The 21,445-nt window shown below is 42.3% G+C and overlaps 1 long non-coding RNA gene across 1 annotated transcript; it reads left to right on the top strand.

The window, feature by feature from the left end:
* Positions 1-34: 34 nt before the first annotated feature.
* On the top strand, positions 35-20,611 carry LOC147581321 (uncharacterized). Its single transcript, XR_015251674.1, has 3 exons — positions 35-640; positions 17,987-18,893; positions 18,976-20,611. It is a non-coding gene; the product is annotated as an uncharacterized LOC147581321 (long non-coding RNA).
* Positions 20,612-21,445: the final 834 nt, after the last annotated feature.

Here is a 21,445-nt window from a genome sequence, read left to right as displayed (position 1 = left end):
CGCAGGCCGGCTCCCTTCCCGGGGAAGCGTCTAGAACGCGGGCAGTGGCTTGCAAACGCAGGACTGCTCTCCCCAAGGGTGTGTGGTGTGTAAACAAAATTGTTGTCAGTCAAGCCGCGTCTGCGAGTTACAGGAACCTTACGGTGGAGTCTTTGGTGGAAGGAAAGTCTTTGCTGGGAACGCGCTTACCCACCCCCACTTCTATCTGTTAATGTCTGGGTTGTGTAACCTTTTCCAGCTTCTCCCTGAGTTTCTTTCTTCAGCCTTCCTTTTTGATGATCCTTTCCGCTCTCGTAACCCTACATTTCCCACCCGCTGGAACTGCTGAGATCCTGTGGGCAGGAGGTAGAATTTCCCAGTTTTAAAAACGAGAGCCTTTAACCCAAAGGTTGTGGGTGAAAAGATGAGAACTTCTCCAGACTTTGAGCCTCCAAGACGGAATGTGGGTCCGTTCGATTTACCTGCCTTTTGATTGTGGCCGAGGCGGGTCCTCACCCCAGGGTGTAGCCACTTGGGACAGGTGACCACTTCCTTCTCCCCAGGAGACGACTATATTTCACCGGGGATGAAATGATTTATGTGCACAATTTAAATAGTGCTTCGGAGCTCTGAGGCACAGAGAATGCAGCATAACTGGAAGGTACGGTATACTTAAGGGAAAATGTGGAATGCACCGAATGTTTTCTTGACCTTCTTTTAAAGCGAGTTGAAATCTATTTCACTGACGAAACTGTTTAACCATGTGCAAATGTGTCATTCTGCCCTGTGACAAAGTCGGCCAGGGCTTGGATGATCGGCCTCGGCAAGGCTGGAAGCGGGGTTTAGTCATCCAGGGCCTGCTCTGAGCCACAGAATTTCCCCTGAATCCAGAATATGCTGAGAGAATAAAATGCCTATAACTCTTTACAGATTCAGCCTTTCTTTACCCCCTTCTTTAAATGTGGATGTTTTGGGGGGGGGGTGCATAGGTTTTAATTTTTCTCCCAGTAGAGATAATTTGGGTTTTAAACAAAATTGGATAATAATTATAATCAGATATTCTCATTGAAAATCGTTTCTGTTTCTGCAGGAATTAAAATGTTCTGGTTTGGAAATCTTGTTTTGCCAAAATAAAGATGTAAAAATAGTTTTAAAAATTAGTCTAGTTGGATTCCCCACCCCTTACCCCAATCAGTGCCCCCCCACACGTAATCAGTCCAAATGTCCATGATTGCACCTCCGATGAATTACATTTCTTTTTTTTTTAATGTTTATTCATTTTTGAGAGAGAGAGAGCAGGGCAGGGGCAGAGAGAGAGGGAGATAACGGCTAGCAGGCTCTGTGCTGACAGCCCCAGCCTGGGGCTCGATCTCACCAACCGTGAGATCGTGAGCTGAGCCAAAATCAAGAGTCATATGCTTAACATCTGACGAGGCCACCCACCCCCCACCCCCCATTCATTCCATGGCTAGAGGTAAACTTAATTTAAAATTTTTCTTTCATTATATGAGTACTATTTTATTGTGAGACATTTCAGACACGTGCGTGCACACACACACACACACACACACACACACACACACCCCACAGAGAATTATATAACAACAAACACCTGTACTCTACTAGTCCAAGAGATCAAGTGTTACAGGTATTCTGGCAGTCCCTGCCTGCCCCCCACACCCCCATCCATGTGTTCCATTCCCCGCCCCCCCCATCTCGTTTCCCTTCCTCACATTCCACAGATAACCTTTGCCTTGCATTTGGTGTTTATCATTCCGTGTACTAAAAATACTTTTCCTACATATGCATATATACATAAACAATACAGATACACATATAGTTTTATTTTGCTTGTTTTTAATCTTTGTATAAACAGTAGCATAGTCCACCTACATTTCTGCCCTTTTCAGATATATATCACTCCACATTATATTTTTTTGTGATATGCCCACCTTGCTTGTGGTGCCTCTGTTTCCTAACTTTTAATTGCTGCCTAGATATCCGTCTAATATCTACACTTCTGGATAGAAGCATAGGTGGATGTAGGTTGTTTCTGCTTTTTCTCTATCATGACAGTGTTGCTCTGAACTTTCTGGTACATGTCTCCTTGAGCACAGGTGAGGACTTTCACCCAGGAGTGGAAATGTTTCCAGATTGTAAGTGTGCAGTCCACACCTTTATTAGAGGCTGCCTCATTGCTCTCCAGAGTCACCAGTTTTACATTTTCACTGTGGGAAATCTAGATTAGAGATAAGGAAAAAAAGGGAAAATCATTTTCCATCTCTCCATTCAAAGAAAACCACTTTTAAGTTTTAAGAAAAGGTTTTTTTAGGGGCACCTGACTGGCTCAATGGGTGGAGCACGCAACTCTTGATCTTGGGGTTGTGAATTCAAACCCCACGTTGGGTGTATTCATTACTTTAAAATAATACCTTCAAGGGGCACCTGGCTGGTTCAGTTGGTAGAGCATGTGATTCCTGATCCTCAGGGTTGTGAGTTTGGTCCCCACTTTGGGTGTGGAGCCTACTTAAAAAAAAATAAAATAAAACCTTTAAAAAAGAAAAAGTTTTGGGGTGCCTGGGTGGCTCAGTTGGTTGAGCGTCCGACTTTGGCTCAGGTCATGATCTCGCGGTTCGTGAGTTCCAGCCCCGCGTTGGGCTCTGTGCTGATGGCTCGGAGCCTGGAGCCTGCTTCGGATTCTGTGTCTCCCTCTCTCTCTGCTCCTCCCCCGCTCATGCTCTGTCTCTCTCTCTCTTTCAAAAGTAAATAAACGTTAAAAATTTTTTTAAAAAAAAATTTAAAGTTTTTTTTTTGATGTAGAACTTTCAGGTTTATTCTGTCATGTATATTATTTAAATATAATATATGTATATACACAAATATCTTGTATCATATATACATATATGTATATACATATACATGTATGCATGCAAATATATATGTTTGTATATATTTAAAGTTTGGGAATCCTATATTTTTAAAGTTTATATAGTGAGCATTTCACTATGTCGCTAAATATTCATGTAAAAACATGATTTTAGTAGCTGTAAATTAGTTCATTGTAGGAGGAATTCTTTGGTTTTGTACTGTTTACCTGTTAAATGTTTATTTATTTTTTTGGTTTATTTATTTCTTTTGAGGGTGGGAAGGGGCGGAGAGAGAGAGGGAGACAGGGAAAGCCAAGCAGGCTCCGCACTGTCAGCGCAGAGCCCGATGTGGGACTTGATCTCACAAACTGTGGGATCATGACCTGACAGAAAATCAAGAGTCAGATGCTTAACCGACTGAGCCGCCCAGGCACCCCTCACCTCTTAAACATTTAGAGAGTACTTTCTTGCTCTTAACAAAAAGTGCTGTGATGAAATACCAAGTGATTGTAAACCAACATATTTTTTAATTCTTCTTTTATGGTAGTTTTAGTGGCTCAGTCAGTCCTCTTGTTGTTGCACCGGCTAACGTCTTTAAGGATAAAATAAAAGCCTTCCATGCATTTTAAGTTTTTTGGATGCTCTGCATGTGAATCTGTCTTGTTCCTTTCCCTGGCTGTATAGCATCCTGGTATGGAAATGTAACAATATTCAGTGGTCCGTTCTACAACGGATGGGCATTTGTGTTGTTTCCGGTGTTTGCTGTTCTGGGGCTGCTGTGTGGCTGTCTCTGCTGATTAGTGGGAGAGCTTCCCTGCAGCCCCAGCTTCTCTAGCCTCAGCCACCAATAACCAGCGATGTGACCGGACAAGTTACATCACCCTTCCGAGTCTCAACTTACATCATCTGCAAAATGGAGCCAATTGAGGTAATAACTAACATTTATTGAAGGCTTGTGATGAGGCAGAGGCTACTTTAAGTACTTGATGTGAATTACCGCATTTATCACAGCTCTGTCAAGTACACCATTTCACAGATAGTGAAACTGACATAAAGAGAGCTTAAATAAATTAGCCAGATTACCATTAATGAGTATCAGAACTATGATTCAAATTTGCAGCCTCTGCGCCTAGATAGAGCCTGCCCCCTACTTTCAAAAACACATTTTATCATATTTGCTTTTTCTTTTCTCCTTCCCATTTTTTTTTTTTTTGCTGAACCATTTTAAAGTTGTAGACATCCTGACATACCACCCCTAAAGACACCTCCCCCCCTTACCAATTTGTATGAGCATTTCTGTACTTCTACATTCTCATCAACACTTGGTATTGTAAGACTACAAATTTTTGCTAATCTGATGGGGTGTGAAATGGTGTCTTATTGTGGTTTTAATGCGCATTTTCCTGATTATTTATGAGGTTGAACTTATGAGACCATTCTTCCCCTCCCCCTTACGTGAAATGCCTATTCATTTCTTTTACTCATTTAAAAAATTGGTTTGTTTGTCTTAAAAGCTTTTCTTTTTAAGATGGAATCTGGCATGACAAATTCTTTCTGTAACCTCTAGTTACTCAATGGCTCAGCATCACAAATAAATGGCCCATGGAGAATGAAGCTGAAAATAGAGGAATGCTCTCCTAAAAGCGATTACTTGGAAATTTGGATTTCAGAGGTAGAAATGAAGCATACGGCTCCATGCTGAATAGCAAAATATACCAATACTTATGAAATTTCCCAAGATAAGTCACAGAAATAGAAGCAGTGCTATATTTAAGTAAGAGAGATGAGTTGAGTTCCGTGTCCTATTTCCCACCTGTCCTATTTCCAGGCGCTGAAGTCTAAGTTACGAGGATGGTTGGAGGAATGAGTTCCAGGTACGTCTGCCTTTGTACCTGTCCTTTAGACAGTGAGTGGACTTCAGTCATTAGTCCTCAAATCACTCCATTTCACCAGTACTGAGCGCGGAAAATCAATAGTAGGATCGTTTAATAATGCTCCAAAGACTTGAAAAGAGCCTGTTAAGAGAGGTTTAAACCAAAATAAAGGAACTTCAGAGGAAGGTGTTCCTGTATTTGTTGTTATTTTCCTTTGACTTCAAGAGAATTATTTGTAGCTCTGTACCCCTGTTGCTACAATGGAATTCGGCCTAGGCTGTTCATCCAGATTTTTCAGATAGGACAGAAGATAAGGTGTATTGGCTTATTCATGAGGCAGTATAAGAAAATTTGAAAAGAAAATAAAGTATGATTAATCACTTTTCAGCATACAAATTGTTAAGATTTGTGCTTTAAAGTACAAATCACTTTACAGTGATTTATAGCATTTTCTGTTTCTTATCTAAATGACTATGGAAAGTGGAACTATTCTTATAGATGGGGTAAAATATACTATTTACTACCCTGTATCTCATTATCTTCACGTCTCGGATGCTAGTTCTAAGATTGCAAATGCAAGATATTTGGAAATAAAAGCTATCATGTTTCACTGCCATTGGATCTATTCAGATAATAAATTTCCTTAAAGGGCCACTTTATATTGAACCATGACTGGGATGGATGTATCGTTCCACCAACATGATTTGTGTATTTTGTATATCTAAAATTGTATATTTATGTTTGTATAATTATAATTGTATATTTAGAATTGTATATGCAAAACATACATGTTTTGTAATATGTAAAATACACCTCAACAAAAAAAGAGAACTGGGGGGAAGTGACATTTCAGAATCCCTCTTTTGACCGGAGTGGCAGAGGTCGTGATGTCTGGTGGTCTCGAAGGATTCATGGGACCCTCCCAGGGTCGGCGCTGGACTGTCCCAAGATGTCATGTCCGGTGGTCTTAGTGTCTGGGTGAAAATCTTTGTCATCTCTGAAAAGGGACAGGAGAGCAGGGGCTGTATTTTAGTCGCCACAAACCTAACAACACAGCCTGTGAGCAACTTTTCCTGCCGATACTGTCCCCGTGGCCGGCCTGCATTGAGAGAGAGAGAGAATTATATCCCACTTTCCCTTGTTGTCTGGCCTAGGCGAGGGTGGCCAACTCTCTGGAAAATTGTGGGGAGAGGAAAGGTAGAAAGCTGAAATGGATTCCAGCTCTCTTTGCAACCGATTCTTCGCCTTCCCGAGACACGGAACGTGTGGGTAAAGTAAATGGGGGGTTTACGCAGGTTTACACCTCATGTCCCCCGTCTCCTCCTTTCTCTGAGCCCCCCACCCCGAGTTAAGGCAAAGGGCAATGAGTGGAGGAGCCTTCTGAACTTGAGACTTTTTGAATTGGAAACGTCCCAAGGGGCTTTTTACTCCTTGCACGTTTTCACCCGGATGTTTCCATACCAGCATGTTGGAGAACGAGTCGCATGGTGGACCGTTTTGCCTTCGGAAAGAGATTTTATTGGTCAGATTATCCTTATTTGTAAATATTGTGAGGAAACAGGATCTTCCAAAATATGCCCACTCACCTCTATCAAATATTTAAAAAAATTCTTAGAGTCACATGACCCTTCCTTCACCTCCTATCAGTCTTTTCCCGCACAAGTTAAACCCATTTTGTCTCCCAGCAGATTTCTGCAGTTAGAATGTTAACAACGATAGTAGTAACTGAGGACACACTATTATCAAATCATCCTTCACAGGTCTTATTTCCTGCTCATTCGTGCCATATCTGTTTCTCCCTACTTCTTAATTTGTTGAGGGGGCAATATTTTTCTTTGAAGTTTTATATTTATTTAAGTAATCTCTACACCCAGTGTGGGGCTCGAACTCAAGACCCTGATATCAAGAGTTACATGCTCTTCTGACTTAGCCAGCCAAGCTCCCCAAGGGGACACTTTCTTGTACTGCTTATGTGGAATTACTCTTGCATTGAATGGCTCCTTCCTTCCTTTTCTTCCTTTTTCTTCCTTCCCTCCTTCCCTTCCCTTTTTTCTTTTTTCCCTTTTTTTATTTTTGGTTTCTTTCACAGTACAGGAAAAAAAAACCACAGGAAGATATATTGAAGCCCCTTTATACTTATTTTCAGTTCCAATCTCCATCCCCTCTGGAGGTAGCCATTATTCTGAAATTGGTGACCATCTTTCCTATCCTTGTTGTTATATTTTTGTGCATATATCTGCCCATTAACAATATTTTATATTGATCAATGTTTTTGTTTTAAAATATCTATTTACACTTATATAATGTATGTATGTTTAGTCAACATTATGTTTTTCGATTTTCTGTTTAGAATTTATTTAAATTTGTATTTCTGGGTTTTTTTCACCCCCATCCTCTCCCTCCTTTCCTGCTTTTTATTGGATCATCAAGTTCTTTTTTTTTTTTTTTAATGTTTACTTATCTATTTTGATGGAGAGAGAGTGCTCACATGTGCGAGCAGAGAAGGGACACACAGAGAGAATCCCAAGCAGGCTCCACACTGACAGTGTAGAGCCCAACATGGGGCTCGATCTCACAAACTGCGAGATGATGACCTGAACTGAAACCAAGCATCAGATGCTTAATCGACTGAGCCACCCAGGCACCCCACCAGTGTTACTTTATTTTTAAAGTTCTCTCAAACTGATCATCAGTATTTTTTATTTAGAGTGGATCATTATTTAATTTTGACAATATGTTTACCAGTTTTTTAATTCACCCTTAAGTTTGGTCCTTGCCTTCTTCCTTCCGGATTCAATTGTTTTTGTTACTGAAGTAAACCCTATAGTAGATCTTTTTAAAAAAAGAGTATTTCTTTTATGGTGATTGTGAGATAAAGTCTCAAACTTTGTTGGTTTGAAATGTCTATTTCACTGTCAGCCTGGAATAAAAGTTTAGCTGGGTATAGAATTTTAGGATGAGAGTTATTGTCCCTGTGCAGCAGCAGGATGCAGTTCAGTTCCCACAGAGATCTACGGTGGCTGATGACAAATTGCATGATGTTCTAATCGAATAATGAGAGCGTTTGCTTTTTATTTTTTATTTTTTTTTTTTAGTTTTATTTATTTTTTTTATTTATATATGAAATTTATTGTCAAATTGGTTTCCATATGAGCGTTTGCTTTTTAATGATTTTTTTTCTTATCATTGACATTCTGAAATTTCACCATGTGTATTAAATTGTGAATTTAAAAAACTGTAGTGGTAAGGTGTTTGTATATTTCTGAAATTTGAAGACTCATTTATGTTTTACTTAGTTCTGGCAAATTCTCAGGTGTTATTTTCTTAAATATCAACTCTTCTCCCCTTCTTCTGCCCTTTGTTCTGTCTGGCATTTTTATTTGATATATATGAAACCTCTTGATCTGTTTTCAGTGGCTCTTAGCTATAACTTCATAGTCTCTCTGTCCTACATTCTGAGAAATTTCCTCAAATCTGTCTTCCTTTTTTTTTTTTTTTTTTTACTGTTTACTCATTTTTTTGAGAGAGAGAGAGAGAGAGAGAGACAGAGTGTGAGTGAGGGAGGAGCAGAGAGAGATGGAGACACAGAATCTGAAGCAGGCTCCAGGCTCCGAGCTGTCAGCACAGAGCCTGATGTGGGGTTCGAACCTTCAAACTGTGAGATCGTGACCTGAGCCGAAGTTCGACGCTTAACTGAGCCACCCAAGTGCCCCACCCTAATTTAATTTTTTATTTAACTTAATTTCTCAGTTTAGGATTCCTGGGTCAAGCAAGGAGTATACATTCAGACCCCCTGTACACACTTATCTCAGGCCTAGAATTTCCATTTTTCACGGGTGTTTTTCTTCCATTCAAGTTTCCAGACATACAATATGTCATTTATGGATGCAACCAAACCCTGCTACAGCAGCCTAAGTGGGGAGAGTTTTGTTTTTCTAACATAGCAGGAAGGCTGGAAATAGTTAGAGAAGGGAAGAAATACTTTCAGCCGGGTCTTCTTCCTCAAGCTCCCTGTATCTTCGGGTCCCTCCACCCTCAAGGAGTGGCTTTTATGCTTCTGCTTATCTCTTGGTGGCAAGTGGGCTACTCCATTTCCAGCCTCACAGCCATGGTCCTGGGAGGAAAAGGGAGAAGAAACAAGGAGGAAGGGATGATCTATAGATAGGAAAAACAAGCTTTCCCAGAAATCCCTTGCCTGCTCCTGCTTACATCCTGTTGGCTAGAACTGTAACACGTGGTCACCCAGAGCCGCGTGGGAGGTAGGCTGTGCAGTGTATGCCGAACACCTTGCCTTCCATGTTTCTCTTCATTTGTGTTCCTTGGAGATTCCCCCTCTTCTTCGACGTGGCCGCTAAAACCCGTTTTTATTGGTTTTAAATCCAGAATTTGTATGCATTTACTTAGGCTGTTGGGTTGCCTAAGGAGTCCTTCATCTGTCTACAAGCTATAGGATTCGTTCATTCATCCACTGAACAGATACTGAGTACCTGAGGTGGGGGACAGATTTGACTTTAGTGGGGCTGCCGGAGTTATACCCACTTTCCCCCTCTGGGTCCAGTTGGAAGTCCAGAGAGTATAGTCTCTTCTCTCTTTCTCCAGCCTCCAATGTCCACACTGGGGTTCCTTCCCAGAGAACTGTTGCCCTTGGTTTGGAAAGCAATTCTGAGACCTGTAGCCGGGGACACAATGCTCAAAACACATAGGAGAGGGAGGGCACAGACTAGCCCAGCTAATTTTTAGCCTTTAATTAATTACCCTGATTATTCGCTCCACTGTCCGTGTAAGCTCTCCATACCTGCTGAGGGTCTCTCTGGGAGGAATGGTTGCCATTTCCACGGCGGCCGTCACTGGTGCCGGTTTCAATCTGTGGTTTCCTTTGGCTTATCCATCAATAGGAGCCCATCTGCTTTCTTGTCTTTAATGAATTTGTAAAGTTTTCTAATTGGCTGTTGGCACCCTTTCTTGTTTAAGTATTATTATGGGAGCATTAGTTTTTGTGTATCATCATTTCAATGGGATTTGGGGAAGTAGGCTAAGTAAATGTTTACGTGTAACTTGCAACCTTGAACCAGAAGTTCCCGATATGTGGTCATGTATCCTATTTGCTCGGTAATAAGCTTGACACTAGCAAAGACAAGAGAATCCAGCGTAACATCTAGTTCTTCGTACCAGGCCTGTACTGTAGCCAGCTTGCACCGACTCGCAAGACCGATTGTTAAAATTTTAGGAATTTTACGGGTTGGTTGACTTTGCTTTGGTATCTCGAAAGAGATCATCGTAGGAGTGTTTATGCCGCTGAAGGCAGCAAACACTGTGGATGGACACTATGAACCAGCTCCCTCTCCTCCTTGAGAGCCGGTTGTTAAACATTTATCAGCACACCCGTAGTCTTCACTCTTGGGCAGCTTGAGATGAGACAGACACTGAAGAAAAAGTGAGTCTGACTAAGATAGCCATCAAGTGTACAGCAGAGGAGTACAGACACTCCAGCTGCTAAGGAAGTCAGAGAGCAGAAATCATAGCTGACTGTCATAGTTGAGAAGTTTGGCGACGTGACAGAGCATTGGGCTCTTCGTGAGGTAAGAGGGTGGGCTCCGAAGCAGGAGGTTGAATTTTCGCTCTTTCCACTTGCTGCCGTGTGACCTGGGAGGGTTACAACATCTCTGTAGCTGGCATAATGACCGTCGGCGTTTATCGAATCCTTATTATGGGTAGGCACTGTGCTGGGTCCTTTCCATAGGAGGACTTAATCCTTCCTTGGATCATCTTCAAGCTATTGCCTACCTCCGAGGGCTACGCTGAGCATTCGATGAGATGATTCATGTAAAGAGTGTGGCATAGGAGTACCTGGGTGGCTCAGTCAGTTAAGCGTCAGACTCTTGGTTTCAGCTCAGGTCACGATCTCGTGGTTCCCTCCGTTCGAGTCCCCCCCCACAGGCTCCTCTGCGCTGATGGTGCGGAGCCTGCTTGGGGTCCTCTGTCTCCCTCTCCCTCTGCCCCTCCCCCACTTGTGCTGTCTCTGTCTCTCCCAAAATAAATAAATACACTTAAAAAAATTTTTTTTTAGTTAAAAAAAAAGAGAGTGGCATAGTAATAGTAAAATCTCCAGAGAATTAGTATCTTTTTTTAAGAGAAAGAGTGTACTCGAGCAGGGGATAGGGGCAGAGAGAAAGAGAGAGAGAGAGAGAGAGAGAATCTCAAGCAGGTTCCACTCTCAGTGTGGAGCCTGACACAGGGCTCCATCCCATGACCCTGGGATCATGACCTGCGCCAAAACCAAGAGCACAATGCTCAACTGATTAAACCTCCCAAGCACCCCAGAGAATTAGTTTTTTTATTGGCAAATTTCTTATAGAAGGTAAGTAATTTCTGCATGTAGATTTTTCCTACGGGGCCTTGAAAGATGGGTGAGATTTGGTTATGTGAAGAGAGTAGCAGAGGGCGTGTCAGAGAGGTGGGTACCAAAGCATAGAGGAAGTGCAAATAGGAGTGTGGGAGCCAGTTCTGACGTGGCCTTAAGGCGAGCAGGAGTCGTACTTCAGGCGGTAGTTAGAACACTGGAATGAGTCAAATAGGGAGAGATTGTGGCGAGTCTTGTGTTCTAAGTAGACAACTCTGCATTTCATGTGATGGGAAATAGGGAGCCATTGTAAGTTCTTGAAAGGGCAAGGAAATAATTAAACTAGGATTTTAGAAATAGGATTCTGTCAGGCAGGTGCTCATGCAAAATAGATTGGAGAGGGGCAAAGAAGTGGGTGGGTAAGAAAAGGCCAGGTCTGGAACAATTCAAAAGAGGGATTCATACAACAAAGAATTTTGTGAAAAGGCAGAAGAATCAGATTATTTTATAAGTGAATAAGCTAGAGGTACATAGTCAAAGTATTTGTAAGAGCAGTCGGAACCAGAAATGAAGAAAAATAAGGGAGAATTTTCTTTATTCCTACTTCCCCTCACCCCCCAAAACCCACTCTAATTTAAAAGTAAGAATATACATAAATATAGATATATACACTATCAATAGAAAGGTGTGTGTGTGTGTGTGTGCACGCGCACGCGCATGCGTTTTGACTGTGGTTTTTGGTACTTCCTCTTAATTAGATTAAATTAATGTGCCTAAACTTTTTGAGAGTCTGTTTAGTTTTATAACTGAATATTGAGGCATCTGTAGTTAATTCTGTTTTCCTAAATACCCACAAAGTGATGTTAAATAATGGTTTTATTATGGTTCAGAGCTATAATTTTTTGCGTAACTTCTGCAGAGGGTGGCGAAAGTGGGCAGGACGTGTTACCGTGTGTACGCAGGGAGCGTGTTCGTGATTGTCGGTGGGCTCCTGGCAGAAGGACTCGCAAATAAGAGCTTGATCCTCTTGTGCACATGTCTTGCGGCAGCACCCAGACTTTGCTTCACTCTTGTCCTTGTGCTATAGCCAGCAGGGACACGGAGAGCTGTGTGTGGCCCCATACCAGCCAGACTTCCGCCTCATCGTTCTGGTAATAACTAGCTTTGGCAAAGGCCTCTGGTGACCTTCATGTTGCTAAACCCAATGGTGATTTTCTTTTCTTTTCTTTTCTTTTCTTTTCTTTTCTTTTCTTTTCTTTTCTTTTCTTTTCGATTTGTTTTGATGTTTATTTTTGAGAGAGAGAGAGAGATAGAGAGTGTGAGCAGGGGAGGGACAGAGGGAGAGAGGGAGACACAGAACCCAAAGCAGGCTCCAGGCTCTGAGCTGTCAGCACAGAGCCTGACGTGGGGCTCGAACCCATAAACTATGAGATCATGACCTGAGCTGAAGTCAGTGGCTTAACCCAGCGAGCCACCCAGGAGTCCCAATCCAATGGTGGTTTTCTTGAGTTCTGAGCAGCCTGGACACTTAATCACTTCATCTTTTTTGAAAAAGTCTTTTCTTATGGCTTTGGAGACATCATATTCTCCTGATTCTCCTTCCTCCTCTCTGGCCAATTCTTCTTGATAAGAGTAAGTTTGTCCCCAGATGTTAAATTTTGGAGCTTCTAACCATTTAATCTTAGGGGTACCTGGGCGACTCAGTCAGTTAAGCATCTGACTCTTGATCTCAATGTCATGAATTCATCCCACATTGGGCTCCATGCTGGGTGTGGAGGCTACTTAAAATAATAATGATAATAAAATGAAGTTAGGGACATCTGGGTGGCTCAGTTGGTTAAGCGTCCGAGTCTTGATTTTGGCTCAGGTCATGATCTCATGGTTTGTGGGATCGAGCTCCGATTCAGACTCTGTGCTGACAGTGCAGAGCCTGCTTGGGATTCTCTATCTCCCTCTATCTCTGCCCTTTCCCTACTTTCTGTCTCTCTCAAAATAAATAAATAAACTTAAAAAAAAAAGTCAAACATTTAATCCTAAAATCAGTCTATCTATCCATCATCTATCTATCTATCTAAATCTTTTTTACTATTTACTCTGTACCTAGCAAACTGACTGCTGCTCATGGTTACCATCCATATACAGTGATTCCTAAGTTTGTCTCTTTAACCTGACCTTTGGGTTCTAGACCTGTGGCCAGTAGCCCACTGAACACTTGTCTGCCTCAAAGGTACTTCAGGTTCAGTGTGTGTGTGTGTGTTTTAATGTTTATTTATTTCTGAGACAATGTGAGAGACATAGTGCCAGCAGGGGAGGAGCAGAGAGAGAGGGAGACATAGAATCTGAAGCAGGCTCCTGGCTCTGAGCTGTCAGCACAGAGCCTGACGCGGGGCTCGAACTCACGAACCGTGAGATCATGACCTGAGCCGGAGTTGGACGCTTAACCCACTGAGCCACTCAGGTGCCTCAGGTTCAGTGTGTTCTAAACTAACCTCATGATCTTTTAAGTATTGTTCTCCTCTTCTTTTACCCATTTCTTTATGAGCCATCTGTGTCGATCTGAAACCTAGCCAGAAATTGAGACATCATCTCTGATACCTCTGTTTCTCCATCCCCCTCTCCCACCAAGGATCCAAACCTATCACTAAGCTCTGAAAATTTTATCTCCTAAATAGCTTTGGCTATATCTACATCTTTGTATTTCTGTGTTCACCAATGTCCACTTTATTATCATCCTTTACTTGGATCAATGTAATAATGACTTAACTTGTTTTCCAGAATCTACTTTGGTTTCCTTCCAGTCTGGTTTCTTAACAGTAGTTACTCATCTTTTCAAAACACAAATTTGGTCATGCCCCGTAAAATCCTTTGTATCTGTCAGAATGAGTTAGGGCATACTGTCGTAACAAACAGCCCCAGGAATCTCATTAGCTTTCACCAACAGCAGGTTACTGCTCATTCACAGCACGTCTGTGGCTTTGCTCCATGAAAATTTCACTTTGGAATTCACACTGATGGAGCAGCCTCTGTATGGAACATTGCTGGTCATGGTAGCAATGACATGACTGAAGAGAAAGTGTGATCCACATGCTGGCTCTTAAAGCTTCTGCCTAGAAGGGACACACACCACTTCTGCCCGCATTTCATTGGCCAAAGCAGGACACAAAGTCTCCCCTGAGTTCAGTAGGGAGGGATGCACGGTCTTCCCACAGGACGGAACACTGGAGGAAGTAAAGCCAGAATATTTGGCGACCGGGAACTTGCCACAATTCACCACACCCTTCAGTGGCTTCCTATTGTTTTGAGGATGAAATCCCAAACCTTTACCAGGCCTGCAAGACTCCTGGTGATGTTCTCTGTCCTGGACTCCCCAGTTTTAACAGTTACCTCTTTATCCCTCATTCTCTGTACTCCACCATACTATTCTTTCCTTCTTTGACCCTGTACTCTCTCTTTTGGGATCCCCGAACATGCCGATCCCTCTGTCTCTTCTTTTGTCTGTCCTTCTCTTCACCCTTTATTCCACTGTTTGTTGAAACCTCAGCTCAATCACCACTTTCTTGGAGAAACCTTCCCTGGATCCCTGACCAGATCAGGTTCTGCCGTCATCTGCTTGTACAGAATGCCACTCTTTCCTTTCAGAGCACTTAGCTGAGCTTTTAATTATCAATCCATTAGTGTGACTGGATGATGAATGTCTGTCTTCTCTGCCTTGACTCTGAGTTCCAGGAGAACCAGAACAATGTCCGCTTTTGCCCATCATTATACAGACCATAGGCAGCACAACACTTTAAACTTAGTAGATCTTCAGTAAAAGTGAATCAGTGAATGAAGATGAAGGAAGCTGAAACGCCTAGAAGGACCACGGGAAGAATGGAGTAGACTTGATTTGGAGAAGAGAACACTCATGCGGAACAAGCTGAAACATTGCACGCAGAAAGAGGGCTTCCTAGGAAAAGTGGGTAGATTGATCTTTATTCCTTCAGAGAGCGTATCTAGGACCAAAGTTTAGAAGTTAGAGGTAATGAATCAAATTTCAGGTCACTATAAGAATGAGCTTCCTGGGGCGCCTGGGTGGCGCAGTCGGTTAAGCGTCCGACTTCAACCAGGTCACGATCTCACGGTCCGTGAGTTCGAGCCCCGCGTCGGGCTCTGGGCTGATGGCTCAGAGCCTGGAGCCTGTTTCCGATTCTGTGTCTCCCTCTCTCTCTGCCCCTCGCCCGTTCATGCTCTGTCTCTCTCTGTCCCAAAAATAAATAAACGTTGAAAAAAAAAGAATGAGCTTCCTGATAATGTGAACGTCAATATTAGAAATGTTATGTCCACTGCGTTTGTTCAAGCAAAGAGCAGATGACCAGGTATAGAAAATGTCAGTAGACATTCTAAGTAGTGTTAGTGGTGGGAGAGAGGCATATATCTGAGCCCTTCAGACTCCAATAGTTCTAACATTTTATTTAAAAACTCAGAGACAGTAAATAAGGAAACAAGAAAATACAAGGCATAATTATGAGGTGATATCATTGTGTCTCTAGACTGGCACAGCCCATAGGAATAGGTTCCCTACTGCTGTTCCTATCTTGGCATGAGATTTTTAAGGCTTGTCACGAAGGATCTTTGGTTAGATGATCCACAGTGTGTGCCTTCATCTATAATTGCTTAAATAAATTGATTATATATGTGTCTCTTTTAGAGGGCTGAGGGTGCAGGCAAAGTAGTTTTTAAACACAAACAGCCTTAGGAAGCTAAAAACTCCCAACATATATATGTAGTGAATAAACTCCAGTATATATGTGTCATACACGTAGTATACTTGACAAGAAAAAACTCCCCTCTTCTGCATTTTTTTTAAAAAATTTTAACGTTTATTTATTTTTGAGAGAGAGAGAAAGACAGAGCATGAGCGGGAGAGGGGCAGAGAGAGAGAGGGAGACACGGTATCTGAAGCAGGCTGACAGCTCAGAGCCTGATGCAGGGCTCGAACTCATAAACCATGAGATCATGACCTGAGATGAAGTCAGACACTTAACTGACTGAGCCACCCAGACACCCCTACATTTTTATGAAAGTAACAGAGGCAGGGTTTATTTCACATGGTAAAAAACAATAGCATGGATGAGATTATAATATAACATTGTAATAATACGTTCAATAGATGTAAATCAACATAATTAATATAAGACAACATTTTTCAAACTATTAGTTCAGAAAGAGAGTCATACGGTGGAATAGTTAAGAGTTTTCTTGAAGGGGGACCGTTTAGAGAAGTTCCTAAAAAAATGGGATAGATTGTAATAGATGAAAGGACAGGAAAAAATACAGTGAATATGACCACCTCGTATTCTCCATCTTCTGAGACAGTTTGATTTCAAATATAATGATAGTCCGGCAAGTATGGCCATAAATGCTAGAGCAGGGGCCCTGCTTTGGGGACTGTAATATGGTCGGTGTGGACATGAACAAGTGCCTGGAAACGAAATAGGTGTTGGTGAAGCAATGAGTCCAGTGATCAGTGCGTAATCGGAGCACAGGATGGGGGTGGGTGGATCACCAACTGTGCTCCGCCCCCAAGAGCCAATCACTGGCCGTCTTTCCAGTTCGAATGCCCGCCTCCCATAGTAAACCAAGGTGACATCCTGACTTCCCAGCGGGAGAAATATTTGCAACTGTTGGAAATGTGATAGAAGAAGAAACATGCAATCAGTCCGTGCAATTGGCCTCATAGATTGTGAAACAATAGTCATGGTTCTATTTGTTCCGTGACAGGATAAAGATTGCAAATCTTTCATAAGATAGAAACTCAAGCTGAAGAGAAATAGATCGTGAGCACAGGTTTCCCACAGTATGCTACCAGGTTACATTTTTCAACCCAGTTGCCCCTCCTCCTTCTCCTCCCCCCTCTCTGATCTCCCTTCCCAGCCCCATTTTTTAGTAGGTATTTGCCCGTGGGGCACAGGGCACAGGTGTTGGAGGGTGGAGCATTTTGGTGAGATTTTGCTCAGACACCGTAGGCTTCTGGGTTTTCTTTGCTGTTATAATGGAGAGGCCTTAGAAATAAGGTAGAAAAGGGAAGATAGGACTCAAGAGTAGATAGAGCCAAAAGCAAATAGGATTTTTAATTTTTGTGTTTTCCAGGCTATGAATAAAACGCTTATGAACAAAGAAAAAAGTGCCCATAGAATACGTAAAATGTAACTAACATTAGTTCATTCAGAGGAAGAATCTCCTAGGATAAGAAAAGCACTTCATGGTTTTTACTTTTCTTGGGTCTTGGGTCCAAGGGTCATCCTAACAGTTAAAAATTGCTGTACTTTTGGGGTGCCTGGGTGGCTCTGTCATTTAAGGGTCTGACTTCGGCTCAGGTCATGATCTCACGGTTCGTGGGTTTGATCCCCACATCAGGCTCTGTGCTGACAGCTCAGGGCCTGGAGCCTGCTTCGGATTCCGAGTCTCTCTCTCTCTCTGCCCCTCCCCTGCCCATGGTCTGCCTCTCTCTCTCTCTCTCTCTCTCTCTCTCAAAAATAAGTAAACATTAAACAAAATTTTTAAAAAAATTGCTGTACTTTTTATACAACAGGAGTCTTCATGAGCAACTCCATAAAAAATTGAATAGTCAGGCAAGATTCATTGTTTAGTCAAAAATTTTTTTTAAATGTTTATTTATTTTTGACAGAGAGAGAGAGAGAGAGATACAGAGGTGTAGTGGGGGAGGAGCAGAGAGAGAAGGAGACACAGAATCCAAAGCAGGGTGCAGGCTCTGAGCCGTCAGCACAGAGCCCGACGTGGGGCTCGAACTCACAAACTGCGAGATCATGACCTGAGCCGAAGTCGGATTCTCAACTGACTGAGCCACTCGGGAGCCCCAAGATTCGTTATTTTCATGTTGTTTTCCTTCTTTGGCTGATTCTTACTCTTTTCTTTTTATTTAATAGGAGTCTTGTCGTAATTAAGAAAAGCCAGTGTCTGGCATCTATGTGGTGAAATCAAAAGGCCCAGGAGACAGGACTGTAAGCACAGCGGAGGTTCTGCTTCCTGTTACCTCATCACACTGGGAAATGCCGTGCACTCACCTTTTGTCAGAAATATGAAGTTTTGGGGGCGCCTGGGTGGCTCGGTCGGTTGAGCATCCGACTTCGGCTCAGGTCACGCTCTCACAGTTCATGAATTGGAGCCCCGCATCGGGGTCTCTGCTGTCAGCCGGGAGCCCGCCAGATCCTCTGTCCCCTTGTCTCTCTGGACCTCCTCGGCTCGTGCTGTCTCTCAAAAATAAAAATAAACGTTAAACAAAATAAATAAATAAATAAAGTTTTCCCCTTGGTAGTGTCTCATCTCACTTAGGCCTCCCATTTACAATTTCCTAGGTTCCTGCATTCCTTCTAAGTCTGCAAGATTATCACTACATCCACACTCAATTAGAATAAAGATCCGTGCACGATAAAGGTAGCTTCCTTTCTTGTCCCCTTTTACCGCAGTTCCTTTCAGTTGATTCAGCTGTCATCTGCGCCCCAGAGCAGCTCGGAGCACGTGGTCATAGACGCATTACTCGGAGCACGTGGTCATGGAACTCATTAGTGTGTAGACAGCACCTGCAGCTCAGTCTTTAGCACGTTCATTCGGACGTTTCTGGAAGACAGTTAAAAACCAGCTTGTAGCATGGCTCTGTGTTCATAAAGAGATCACCCTGTAGGGGACTAATAAACATAGCTAATGTGTTAATAGATAAATACGCTCATTCAATGTATCTACTTTTGTTTTGGATTTAGTACCCTCCAAAGTTGTCTTCGAATTGGCGAGACAGTCAGCTTCTCCAGATGGTCGGGAAACGGGAAGAATTTGCGGGTAGGTGGATGATTTTACTTGCTGGGTTTGGTTGAATTCTAGAAGTCAGTGATTCTCCCAGTGACCTCTCCAATTTGACCAGGGAGTCAAATGATACTAAGAAGATGTTATAGCAATGATGCTGGGGAAAATGGTGGACAACGTAAATCTAACATGAAGACACGTTAAGGTAAATTCACGTAGCCTAATAAAGAATGGCCTCATAAAGGCCTAATAAAGAACATTTGTTATTCCTTTTTAGCTGCATGATAGACTGCAATCTGGGCAATATGTTTTGATGCATTACCAACTTCACAACTTTTTTTTAAGCTTGGTTAATCGAGTTATTGATTCAGAGATGTTTATTGAGTGTCTATAGCATACCAGACTATATGTACTGAGTTAACCTTCTCATTTGATAACACCTCCTCATCCTCCTTTTTCTTCTTTCTCTGACACCTCTGAAATTTTCCTACTCAGATTTGACTTGAATTTTTTCTTTAGTTTTTCTTCATCATATGGATGTGAAAATTTCCCAGAAAGTCTATTTTTTCCCCTGCTTCCTCCCTCTTGGAAAGGAACATTCTTCAACTGGAGAACTGAAAAATATCCACGAGTTTTAAATGTGAAAATAATTATGCAAATATATGACTGTGTTGTTTCCTTAGTTGTTGTGAAATAATGGACTTGGTTGTTGCTTTATTTTGTATGTGTCCTTGCTTTTTTTGGGAATTTCTGTTCACTTTGAGAACCATCTTTCTTGCATTCCTTACTGAAAGGACCAACAAAGACAAAACAGCTTAGCTAAGAGCAAAATAATTTCAGCAACTATGAAAATCTGCAGGAAAGCGTGGCCAACAGAAAGCCTTCATTCTCTGTGTTTACATTGGTACTGATCTTAACGGCTCGCTGTTAACTCAACATAAAGCTGTGCTTTTTAAAACAATTCAAGTTCAAGGGCATCCAATCATGTTCCAGCCCTGTAAAGTATTTGCAATTACAAGCTCGACTGGCATATATGTTACAGCTCACCCTGGGCAGCTTACATTTACACGATTAGCCTGGGACTTGCTCATCATAGCACTGGAAGCACAACCTCACGATCAAGTGCAATTCATATCTCACAATTCTAGCAATCGATGTACGTGGATACACCGTTATATTATTATTAAATCCAATTGCTTTGCAATTAACCCAATATGACACCTATACAAATGATTCAAATAAAGAGCCTCATGTTTCACAGGAGACAATCAATAAAGTGAAATCACAGCTACTGACAATGCCAACAATTTGACTTGTTACTATAGCACTACATTTTTCTCAGGTCGAGGCTGCTGTTCCCCCAACTGAATCACAGCTACCGTAACTATCAACTGTTGGCAACGCCCGGGCCTCACTGAAACGTAACATCCAAACGTGTTTGGCCATTCCGAGCCCATCTTAGCCCGGTCATGAAAAGTTACAATCAATCTGGGACGTACTAAATCATAAATTCCCCTAATTTCCTCCCAAAATGGAATTAGGACTTTTCCTTCCCCAGGAAAGTTTCCTTAATGGCCAGCAGAGAAAATAGTTGCATTTGTTCTTAGAAACAAACTCATTCTTATTCTTCCTCTTGCACAAATGTTTTGCAAGCAAAACATTTTCTGAAAGCAAAACCGAGTTATAATAGCATCTCTCTGTTATTATTATTGCCGTTGCTATTATTCTGTAGCTTTATTATCTCCATTTTATTTTTTTTTTTCAATTTTTTTTTTCAACGTTTATTTATTTTTGGGACAGAGAGAGACAGAGCATGAACGGGGGAGGGGCAGAGAGAGAGGGAGACACAGAATCGGAAACAGGCTCCAGGCTCCGAGCCATCAGCCCAGAGCCCGACGCGGGGCTCGAACTCACAGACCGCGAGATCGTGACCTGGCTGAAGTAGGGCGCTTAACCGACTGCGCCACCCAGGCGCCCCGATCTCCATTTTCATTAAGTAAAAGCACTTCACGGTTAGAAGCCTGATCAAAACCAGCCTTTTGCAAAAACTTTACAGCCCTCTTATTATATCACCCTCTTTTGACAGTTTCCCCGTGTGTTTGTCGGCCAGACAACTCAGTGTAGAGAATCAATTTCTTGAGAGCGGGGACAGTGAACTTCCTTCCGAGAGCCAATAGAGTTGTGTGTAGACATTCAGAAGGTGTTTATTTCCTTTTTTTATTTTTAAATTTTTTAAAAAAGTTTGTTTATTTTAAGAGAGAGAGAGGGGGGAGAGAGAGAGAGAGGGAGAGAGACAGACTGAGAGCACAACCAGGGGTGGGGCAGAGAGAGAGGGAGAGAGAGAATCCCAAGCAGGCTTTGCACTGTCAGCATGGAGCCCAACTTGGGGCTCGAACTCATGAACTGTGAGATCAAACCTGAGCTGAAACCGAGAATCAGATGCTTAATCTACAGAGCCACCCAGGTGCCCCCGGTAGGTGTTTATTGACAACCTTCTTGGGCGCTGCCTTCTTCTTCTTTTTTTTTAAATATAATTTATTGTCAAATTGGCTTACATACAACACTTGGTACTCATCCCAACAAGGGCA

The sequence above is a fragment of the Puma concolor genome, chromosome B2, assembly GCF_028749965.1.
Source record: "Puma concolor isolate L17-30 chromosome B2, mPumCon1.1.hap2, whole genome shotgun sequence".
Classification (NCBI taxonomy): Eukaryota; Metazoa; Chordata; class Mammalia; order Carnivora; family Felidae; genus Puma; species Puma concolor.
The sequence above is the reverse complement of the archived record's forward strand: the minus strand, read 5'-3'. Positions and strand labels throughout refer to the sequence as shown.